The sequence below is a fragment of the Cyclopterus lumpus genome, chromosome 16, assembly GCF_009769545.1.
Source record: "Cyclopterus lumpus isolate fCycLum1 chromosome 16, fCycLum1.pri, whole genome shotgun sequence".
NCBI lineage: Eukaryota > Metazoa > Chordata > Actinopteri > Perciformes > Cyclopteridae > Cyclopterus > Cyclopterus lumpus.
In genome coordinates, this window is record NC_046981.1 from 14100603 (window position 1) to 14112696 (window position 12094).

Here is a 12094-nt window from a genome sequence, read left to right on the forward strand (position 1 = left end):
CAACACACTGTAGGCATGATAGAGGGACACCAGTGGAGGTTCTGAGAGGGGAATTAACCTTTTAGAAGGGACTGCATTGGCAATGCTTACTGTGCTTTAAGGGCTTGAGTTCAACATTTCACTCTGGTGTCAACAGGATACTTCAATGCATTCATCTGCAATTGTCTAATTCTATCATATAAATTGCAAAATTATGTAGATTACATTTGCAGTATGTCAAATGACTAATCTGCAACTTTGATGCCATATCTGCAGAAACATGAACATTATCTATGGAGCCAAGTATTTCTATGCAAACCATTGTGCATCTATAGCGAGCAATTCTTAACTTCCAAACGTATTACCTTTTGTGTATTGTCTCCTCACTTTCACCACGTCTGCTTTTACAAATCATCATCAAGCTCACGGGCCAAAACACAGACTGCTCGGATCATTATCGAACTCGCTGTACCCTGTGATTACTTCGATAGCCCACCTCTATCCATCACAGACAAAATTCCTGTAGACAGATGCAGCTGGATGGAAGCATATTTACAGTAAGTGCGTGACCATGTGCAGGCTGATGGTCATATACGCACACACACACACATATACATCTGTCAGCAGCTTTGCACGAGCTGATACATGTATGTGAGAAAGAGCTACACCTTTGTGTGTGTGTGTGTGTGTGTGTGTGTGTGTCACAGCACTCCTGGAAGGGGGGTGCAGCGTTTCCGCCTGAGTGCGACTGTCAGCGGGCATCACTCAGCCTGGCAGTGTGGCAGGACGCGAGGATCATTAGTGGACGCGGAGGGAGTGAGAGAGGGAGCAGAATGGAGGAGAGTAAAGGAGAAAAGGGGAGCGAGGGGCAGTGACTGTGTGAGTCGGGCATCACGTCTTAATATCCGTCTTGAGAGCATTACACACACAGCAGTGCACTTTCCTCTCAGTCACGCAATCGCCCCACTGCAAAGACCCCATCGTGGCCCCCTCCTCTGTCATTTTCTCCCCTCTGTCACCCTCCCTCCATCCCTCCATCCATCTTACCTCCTTTCACCCTGCATCTCTGATTGACCCTCTCTGTCCCTCCCCATATCTCTCAAGCCGTGCCCTCACTTAAGTACGGTGCTTTGCAGCTTTTCATTTCCCCAGCTCCAGATTTATCCATCCTACTTCTCCGCTCACATCCTTCCATTTCAGCCCGTTGCTCCTATTTTGGCCCACTCTGCATCGCACAGACGCTCCTCTCCTCGCAGTAAGAAGCATTGCAAGTTGACATACTCTTAACAAGGTGAAACAAGTGTCCTACGCTTCTGAGACATCAGCTCTTTTCACATCTTTGGCCTTCCTTCCACTCTCCGTCTCAGCACTTCCTCCTCTTGTCCGTGCCAGCCTCCTTCAACCATCAGTTTGTTCATATGTAAATTAACCCATCAATCCACCCAGTCATCTGACACTTTGTGTCAGTATATGCTTCATGTCCACAGTCATTTGTGCACCACTCAGCCTTCAGTCTCTCTCTATCGTTCCCTTCACCGTCTCCCTCTCTTCAGTGATCCCTCTAAGATCCTTCTATCCTTCCAGGTCTGTGACCTGTGCTGCTGAATACCCAAATCAGCATGCCTGACATTTAACAAACGGAACGTTTGACAAAGCTAGCTGTGTTAGCACAGGGCTAATTATAGTGAAACATTTGTGAGCTTGGTTTTGGCACCTGCTGAAAGTGTAGCTTAGTATTATAGCCCTGCTGATGACAACAGTACAATCTGGTCAGATGAATGAGTCAGAAATGAAGCTAAATGCACACATACTAGCTTCACATGCCCGACCAGGTGCAACAGAGGACAGTGGGACAGATCCAAAAATGAAACAACGGAAGCATCCGTCTCTTGGAGACTTTTCTCAAAAGTGGCACACCAAGAGGACCCCTTGGTCTTTTGATGCTTGCATTAGGCTTTTGTCCCTAAATTGTCTTCGTTTTATGCACTAAAAGAATAATATTACAATTAGAATAAGCAATAGATTAAGCAATAATTAAAATAATCCTTAGTTGCAGCCCAATAAAGTCTGACTCATGCTTTTATCTCCACAAGGGGATCCCGACGTAATTACTGATCTTCACGTTCAAACAAGATGTAACACGCATCTAACCTACAGTTTCCACTCTCTCGTCATATCCAGGTAACATTGTTTACCTTTACAACACAACCTCCACCACTAACTCGATGCTCTCACGCATTTCTCGAGAAGAACATCAACATCTCGCCCTGTATCTCTTTCTCTCGCTCACACATCCACACACAAATGGCCTTACATGAATTACAACCTTTTCCTAATCACCATTCCTGATATTACAGCCCTGGAAATGCACAAAGACGGCGCCACAAACACACACAGCCTCGACCCCAGCGGTATCCCCTCAGCGGCATCCCCTCAGCGGCACCTCTTGCATCTCCTCGACACTCAACTAGATCTCTCCCCGGCCGGTCTTCACGCATGGATCACTTGTAAGGATTTGAGAAAAGACTTTGCTAAGCTGATTGCTAAAGGGGAGGGGGGAAATGACCCTTTCACAACTGCGTAAAAACCTTCTCGGGTCATGATTTGCCTTATGTAATAGATTGTGTGTATGTGTGTATACGTATGTGTGTGGGTGTTCCCGAAATACCATTCCTCCCCACAGCCACTAACCCATGCCATTTACCCATTTTGCACTAATTGAGGGATCTTTTTTCGGAAGCCGTTATTGCACTCATTTAATTATTTATTTTGACGGGAAGCAATCTGGTGGCTAGCGAAGGGATCGTGAGTGTGTGTGTGTGTGTGTATGTGTGTGTGTGTGTGTGTGTGTGTGTGTGTGTGTGTGTGTGTGTGTGTGTGTTTGAGAAAGCAAGCGGTAGAGAGGCATAGCAGGACTAGGTCAGTATAGGTGTTTGGGTAAATGTGTGTAAGGGCAGAGTTACTGTATGTCTGTGGGGCTTTGCATGTATGAACAGTATATAAGAAATGCACTGTGTTTGTGTGGCTACGTGTGCATGTGCTTGTGTGTTGCATCTCGGAGTGCATGCTTTCTGAGTGCAATGGGAGTGCACTAATGGACGCACACTTGAGCAGAAAAGTGCAGAGTGGAGCAGAAAAGTGCAGAGTGTAGCTGAAGTGCAGCCAAGTCTGGCTTCCAGTCCTGCTTGGATGCCCTATAATCTACTCTCTATTCTAGCTCTCATTTCTTTCCCTTTGCATTTTCCTCATTTGCCTCTCCTAGTCTTTCCATCTTTGTCTCTCTATCAATTTACTATTTTCATCCCCTCTTCATTGATTGAGCCGGCCGCCCTCCTCTCCCCTTATTAAATCTCTGTATCCTGGTTCAGAGAATGAAGAGACGTGGATCAGCATCGTTGCAGACTTTCCTTTTTTTTCTTGGTTCCCTCCGTCCTGCTGTGCAGTGGAGAGAATGAAATAAGTGAAGACGACATGCAACCACCAGTAGTCTTGACCTTTATCAAGCTCTAACGCCTGAGGCCGGGTGAATGAGACATTAAGGAAATGACTGAGCATTATTAACCCCTACTTACTTACACACACACACACACACGGTACACTGTCTGCTCTGAACATTTGATGAGTATTTCCTTGGCCGTCACTTTTCTGACACTTAAGGATACGCTAACGACGAACGATCAAACTGGGAACAACACTTATGCGTTCTGCGTCACGTCACTTTAGGAAGACAAGAATGGCAAGACCGGTCCAGCCTGCCTGCTCCGATTGTTTAACCGTGATTGATCCCTTGTCGAGCTTCAGCTTCCCAGCACTCCTGTGAATGCCAAGTCCTGTTGAGAATTGATGCTTCATTATAATCCAACCGCACAAATTCTTCAAGTGATGCATCGGCCTCTGAGAGAAAGCTGGACCTGTGAGGGCCAGATGTTAACCCTGACGGCGGCAGTCCCAGAACAAGCTGTACTTCTAATGATAGATAGTTTCCCTACTCTCTCTTCTTCTTCTTCTTCTTCTGTCTCTCTCTTTTGTGCCTGTGTGCACAACTGGCGGACGTACATGTGTGGCCATCATTCTACTCCAGTCAATCAATGAGCAGAGACAATTCCCCGAGTGACATTTACGGAGAAGAAAGAGAGCCATTTATCACTTTAGTTTTTGGATAATAAAGGAATGACTGAATGAGCAAGCGCGTGTGTGTGTGTGTGTGTGTGTGTGTGTGTGTGTGTGTGTGTGTGTGTGTGTGTGTGTGTGTGTGTGTGTGTGTGTGTGTGTGTGTGTGTGTGTGTGTGTGTGTGTGTGTGTGTGTGCGTGTGTGGGAGAGAACCAGCGAAAGGGAGAGAAAGCTAAAGATGAAAAGGGGATTTCAAAAGCACATGAAAGGAGCAGGAGAAATGAGCGAGGGAAGAGGGAAATGAGTGATAAAAAGGCTACTTTGTGGGGAGGACTGAGAGTGTGAAATAGAACAAGTGAGGAGAGAAGAGAAGGCCGTGAGTGACTGACAGTGAAAAAGAGCACACGCGAAAGAAGGGTATGAAAAATAAAAAAGCCTGGGGTGTGGAAAGAAAAAAGGGAGAGAGACAGAGGAGGGGATAGAAAAAGGCTCTCAGCAGAAAGAACGAAGGAGAAAGAGGGGGAAGAGACAGAGATGAAGAAAAGAAAAAGGTCCAAGAGAAAGGAGGAGAGGAGACAGAGCGAGGCAGACGTGCTGGGTTCATTCGGGGCTATGAGCAGACTCGGAGTTCAGACCTCACACGGTCAGCATACTAAACACCGGACCCCGTGTCCTGACCCAGATTCAAGCCAGTGACACACAAATCCAATTGGGGGGAGGAACAATTTCACCCCCCCTGTCTGACCATACCGCCCCTCAAAAACACAACCCCCTCCCCTCTTCCCCCCACAATTCCAGCTGGTCTCACAGTCACCTCATAACCCAACAACCTCGCCCCAATCCTGTAGGCTCCCCCACACACATGCTGGCTCCCACGCAGATTTGCTCACACATGGGTTTCTTTACACAGACAAATGTACACACCCAAGCGGAACCACACATGTGATTTCTTTCCAAGGTCAGTTTCCCCTTTTCAGCTCAGGTGAGCAAACATTACAGCTCAGCAGGGTGCTGAGCTACCGGAGGTGACCTCCGAAGCTCCATCCATCAGACGCGGGTGCATGGCCCACCGCAGCTTATCCACCAGCATTAGAATAACAAGCTTCTTTCTTGAACATAACTCTCGCTACTCCGCCTCTCCACTGCCCTTCTTTTTTTTTCTATCCACCTGCTCCGATCAGTCAACGTTAACTACATTTCCCTTTGTGAGCCGGCTCCCTCCATCACTGGCCGGGACCGCCAAGCTCAGGTAAACTGATGGACGGCCCTCATACGCTCCCCTTTCCCCTTCCCACAATCCTTTGGCTCATGACAGGGGCTTGATGGACAGGCAGAGCGGAGCGAGAGACCCGGCACGTGGCTGCCAGGAAGGGTCCGGAGATGGAGCGTTGTGAAAGACACCGTTTAGCACGGTATATATCATCTCTGTCTCAGGGACAGACATGGCAATATGCGCGCACAAACACACACATTTACACACATGCATACGGCCATCAATCGCTTGCATACAGGAAGAGATATCAGACGAAGAGAAAAATTGAATTAGGAAATATGGGCACCGTGATTTGTGAGAAGTGAGTTTTGAGGCTGGGAGAGAAATACCGCTTGGAGCGCTCCATCTTATGGCGAGAGCAAAGAGGAAGAGGCATCTGTGTTGTTTATCTAAAGCCCCATCTAGTTACAATGGCTTGATTTGAAATATTCATATACATGTATGACAATATCAGGCCCATTATGTTGCTCTCTCGGCAGGGCTTCAGTGAATGGAAACCCATCAGTCAGTGTAAATTATGAAGACAAGATACATTACATAAGCCTATAAATGGTCATGAATAGGAGTGTTGTTGGAGACGGATATCAATCATGGCAACACACGTTCTATAGTGTCATCAGTATGATAATATGCTATGGCTATTTCAAGGATAAAGTCGCCATTATAATACATCACAAACCATATAACCACAGCAAAACACATTAGGCTTTGTGTAGTGTGCATCATAATACGACATTATGTTTCAGATTGATCTGCAAATATACAACTGGTACTTCAGTCATAATGAACCATAAATCATATAACCTACAAAGGGTGCAACTAATAATTTTATCAATTAAGTTTTGTTTTTTATATACAATGAATGGTTCAGTCCACAAAATGTCAGAAAACTGTGCTTTACATTAATTATGATATAACATTTATCTCTGAAAAATGACTGAAATGACTAATCGATTAACAAAATGGATCGCGGTTAATTTTCTGCTGATCAGCTGTTATAATTAATCGACCTTCAGCTCTGGAACCACATCATCCTGCAGAGAGCGTCTTTCTTGGCCAACTAAACCAAACATTCCACAAGCCCAAACATTGCTGTATCTAATCAGAAATACATGAGGCACATCTCCCCGTATAAAGACATGGCATGTTCATTGTACATTAAAGGCTATTACAGTGTTCGCTAACATGGAGGAGGCTAGCCGGAGGCCGTCTTGCCGTGATAGGGGTGAGTATTGGAGACGGAGCAGAACAGAGTGGAGCAGAGCTGGGCCTGGAGTTGTAGAGGAAAAGACGGAGAGAGTCGACCCAGCGTGACTACCGCCTGCCTGAGTGGAGCAGCCTGCCTGCAATTAAGGTGGAATCAGGGAGAAATCTGCGCTGCCTTGATAATGAGCCTCGTCTGAATTATTAACGAGAGCTGTTCCCCCGGGACCCGGGCTCCCACTGAGCCCATCAACCCCCCCAACACACCCACATGCACACACAGACACACACTCACCCTCTGATGCAGGGAAGAGGGAGAGAAATGCAGTCATAAACACCCACACCCACACGCGCACACACACGCACACACCACATGCACACACGCACGCACGCACACCACATGCACACACACACACACACACGCACACCACATGCACACACACACGCACACACGCATGCAAACGACAGGCACATATTATGCACATTGACACAGATGAGCAACAAGCATGCTGCCAGACACGGAGAGCAACATTTCAAGCACTGCGATGGCTAACACGTTTTATTCACACGCTGAAGTGAATATTCAAAAGCCATTTACAACATTTGCAAGTTTTCCGGGACAGAATAACTTCATGCGCTGGCATCAGATTGAAACTGACAGACTCTTCTTTGTATTCGAATGAGCGACTTCAACAGAACACTTTACTGAATAAAAAGAAAGCCAAATAAATATGTGTTATAACAATGGGCATTACATTGAGAAACTGAGGTATTTCCTTTCCGAGAAGTAAGCCAGCGATTAGATGAGTCATGTATTGACTGTATAAAATTGTCATTTTTAGTAATTATTTATGGTCATGAATGATAAAATGCTTAATTTTGAGAAGTGTATTCTGGGAGTAATATTAATAATAACTCAGCTGACAAAGATCTGTTGGGCCTCCCTCAAAACCAGAATATAAGTAATATATAGACTTTAAGTAGGACTACAAGTCACAAGGGTCAGTGTCAATAGGGTCTGGTGGACGGTAACTGAGCAGGAACACAGCCCCCATTTTATTGAAATGTGGGAATTGTGGCTGCAAGCCTAAAGTCTGTAAACTGTGAGTCCAGAGATAAAGACCCCTCAACAGAAGACCCTCCCTCCTCCCCCATACAATCTCCATGATATCAAACCTACACAGCCTCCGACAGAAACACACACCGCATTCTGTGCCTGCAGCTGAGAACGGTTTTGCCCAAAAATCCGCGGGCGCTCACCAAACAGAGCCACACCCTCCATACGAGTCTGACAGGTTTCACAACTAATCAGATGGCAAAACAGCACCACAGAAAGTCGCTTCCGCTCTCGGTCAGCCCCCTCCTCTCCCAAAAATGGTTCACCAAACCGAAGAACAGAGTGTTCCTCCATGGGTGGTTTGAGGAGGCACAAGTGTGTTGTGTGTCTCGTATACAAATGTGTGTGTTTGTGTGTGCGTGAGCCAGAGGGGATAGAGGAAACCATCACCCTAAATAGTGCAATGGGGAAAGAATGGACATTTATCTTCTTACTTCTTCAGTTTAGGCAAACTAAATTAACGGAAAGGACTATTTATTATTCTGAGAAATGTCACCAAAACGCTGTAAAGATAATGAAATAAATTGCAGAGCCACGGGTAATAGGCTAGAAATGCTTCAACAGCTGAAGTTCAGTTCAGCTGAGAAGAACATCCAAATTAGTTCAACCCTGTCGAATTAGGAACTTGACGGTCTCATCCCCTGGTATTCTGCTCCAAAAGACCCGGTAGCTGAGAGGAGTCGGGCTGGGGAAAATCCAGCATTGTTATCCTATTATCTCTGAGATAATGTGAGATATGAGATTCCTCTTAGACGAGAGGAGGCGCACTGCTTAAGGCAGTCTGGATCACTGGCAGGAGACTGACGCCATGGCTCACTTGAGAAAGACTCCTCACCTCAATTGGCCCTTGTACCAAAAACCACTAAGAGCGAAAAAATGTATAGCATGTCTAATAGATGGATGGAGTGAAAGAGAAAGGTGGGGAGATAAAAGAGGAGATTACACGGGTGTCTGCTAGATGAAGTGATAGGAGAGAGTGAAGTAATATCTAAGGTGAAATTATATTGTTTTTCACATTACTGTCTCCTGATTGCGGTCTCCTATATTTGAATGCTTGCCCATGCTTTGGTAATTTGCATGTACATTAATCATTTTTAGTGAGAAATGAACTGCCACACGGCTGCCTGACAGATGCAGGGGGGGGGGGGGGGGGGGGGGGGGGCGGCAGTGAGAGCGGGCTTCTTGGCGTCAGATACCCAACTCAACCCGAATATACTGCGTGAACCCAACCCGGCTCCGGCTGCAGGAGCCAAGGGGAGATGTAAGGTGCTCATAATGCTGCACCATAAATCTGTCCAGCATGCATTCATATGCTCTCACTTTCTGAGTGTGTAAATGCGTGTACGCGCATGTGTATCTGTCGCACTCTCAAATTACTCTGCTCCCCTGAGCCAAGACGGAGGATGAAATATGAATCAGCTAAAGTCTCGGATAGTTTCCAGTCTCTCCAGACTCCCCAACCATCAACAGGCGACACAAGCATGCATTCCTACACACAACATGCACACACACACACACACATGCAAGCTATTGCACACACTCAGAAAGTTTCAAGTCTCTCCACTTCATGCTAAGCTTCTGTCAAACACACTCTTTGCTGCACATTTGATATTCATATCCCTCATATTTGACAAGTGTTTCTCTACTGCAGCTGCTGGAGCCCTTGCATGGTGACAGGATTACGAGAGCCTGTCCGTCTCTTTACCTATAAATCAATTAGATAAAGTGATATGATCCAGCACTGTTAGAAATACTAATGCATGTGGAGACAGGGGTTGTGTGCCTTTACAGAAGATAAGACTGCATATACCGAGAGAGATATCTTTCTTTCTCTCCTCTTCATTTCCTCGCATTCAATTTGTCTTCTGCCCTACAGTCGCTGTCACGTTTCTCTCTAAATCCTTTTGAGCGCTATCTTTCTGGTATGTCTAATTTCTGACCTTTTGCCCTGCTGGCCCTGCACAGACCGCTACCTAAAGACACTTTATAAAAAATGGTCTAGTCTCTTGGATTAAAGTGTCTGAGTGACTGCCTGGCACCCGTGCTGACCTGCTGCGCAATCCCCTGGCAAATGACGGCCCAAGCGCCGCAAAAAGCCCTATAAACACATGCAGGGGAAACTATGTGTCGTACATTAAAGCAGGCAGAAACCGACCAATTCCACGGAGATGCACACAAAACACAAGGTATTTTAGAGGCATGCATCACACATTTATGTTTAAATATACTTCAAACACCAAAAGGCATTGGTGCATTATGGGTTATTGTATCTCATAACCTTCCCTGCTGACATATACAATAAAGCAACCCCCAACTCATGACAATGGCAGTGTCTAACCCCTTTGGAGTTAATGAACTTCTGGGCGCCTGCAGGGCAATCCCCACACCGAGTTGCCTTTCAACCCCACCATTAGAGGCATTATGAAGTCAAGTGCGAGACTACGCAGAATCCTCTGCAGTGACATGCTGTCAGACCAATCAGCGGGCCCAACCACACACGCCTATAGAAGTAGACAGCCCCTCCCCCTTCACTAGCCCCCACAAAAGACACACACAACGCTACCAACCCTGACGCTTTGTTCAAATTGACATGTGCTTCTCCCACGCACAAATGCAGCATGCATCCACATGCAGCCGTGGATATATAGATATAGATATAATAAGCCATAAAGACATAACCATAAATACAGGGCTTCAGAAACGATCGCTAACTTTAAAGCATCCTGCACATTTCTACGTGGGATCCAGCTAGAGTTAGTTTCAGAACACTGGAGGGGGGAGGCCACTGAAGTTGCTATTAATCGACACTGCAGTAGTAGCGGCGGAAAGTGTAATCAGGTCTACAAGTCTACAATTCTACGTAACCTCCCCTCAGTAAGGAGGCGATTAGGAAGCCATGACCTCAGAATACTGCAGCTTTCCTAGAAGTCAGAAGCCATTAGGTATTTATAGGAGCTTAATGGCAGTGTCCAGGTGTACTGGCTGTCTAGCACCCATCATCAAGCCATCAACTCCCCCCCCCCTCCCTCCCCTCCCCTCCCCTGCCCGCCTCCTACGCAAACTGCCAAGCTATATCACTTCATTTCATTTCATTTCATCAGCAGCTTACCAACAATTCTTTTATGTGTTTTTTTTTTTACATTCCCTGCTCCAACAACAACAACAACAAAAACAGGCCATTTTGCATTAAATGTTTTCATGCGTGATACTGTTAATTGAGATTAAAATGGTGTGTATGATATAAGTAATGTTTTTCAACTCACAAATGCGTCTGTCAAGTATAATTGCCGGATATGATTGTAAAATTACATGTATGAGAGTGCACCTGTGTATTGCGCAAATGAGGGAGGAGGTAGCGCGATTTGTTGTCCTGGGTTCATGGCCTCAATCTGAACATGTGAATTAATATTAACCTTGTCAAACTTGGTCTTTCGAGCTGCCTTTACATGCTGATCTCTTATAAAACATGATGTTTTATGTGTCCACTCCAAAGGCATTTTTTCTTCTATAACTACCATAGTGAAATTATTTGCATGTACATTTCTGTCACACTCCAACCAAAAAATATATAATTCTACAGGGCTTCATTATGTATTCATAATTCTGCAAATAAATTTAAAAAATGGGATTCTCATTTGATGAGCCAGGTTCACTTAAAAGTAAACACATTTATTGCAAGAGCCAGGGTAGGCAGTTGCATCAGAAATGAGTGTGTTACTGTACATGCACACAGGCTGCTCAGTGAATATTTCCATACGCTGTATGGTTTGGTTCCTGTAAGTGAGCTATGTGACTCCTAAGTGTATGTTTACAATACCGTTCTGTCTCTGACCCAAACCAGGTCACCGACATTATGGCTGCCTGCTTTAAACGACTTACCTAATGCCCGGTCATTACCTGGAAAGGGCCCCATGTCTCGCCTGTGGCCTGAAATAGCCCGGGACCTCAGACTGCCACGGTCTGAGGTCCCCCCACCTCCTAATTTGCAGTTTCATAAATAGCAGACTGGGACTTTAGCGCTAAAGATGAAGAGTCCTGGAGTCACATCTTATCAGAGTTCACTTTAATGGGACAGGCGTGCGGCGCTGGTCAGGTGCTTGTGATTAAGGCTGATCTCAGAGCGTTGACAGAGTTTATGTTATAATGCAACAGCAACACAACACGTTTTGAGAACTAACTGTAGGGCAACAATATGAATGCATGTGGTTGAACACATCCCATTATTTGGGATTTTGATTGTACTCAATGGTGTGAATGACACACCTTGATAGTTCTGAGCGGGTACACAGACAACTCAATAATTCGTCCTGTAAGTATTTACTGGGATATCTGAGCAATCAGCATTAAGAGCCGATTCAATAATGGGTTTATGTTGGAAAGACGGTTTGGCTATAGCAAACGTGAAGTGGTG

The 12094-nt window shown here is 45.6% G+C and overlaps 1 protein-coding gene across 1 annotated transcript in view; it reads right to left on the reverse strand.

Moving 5' to 3' along the window:
- The window catches only part of LOC117745633 (forkhead box protein O3-like), a 29364-nt gene that overhangs the window by 15145 nt on the left and 2125 nt on the right, over positions 1–12094 (reverse strand). The gene's annotated exons all lie outside the window — the stretch shown is intronic.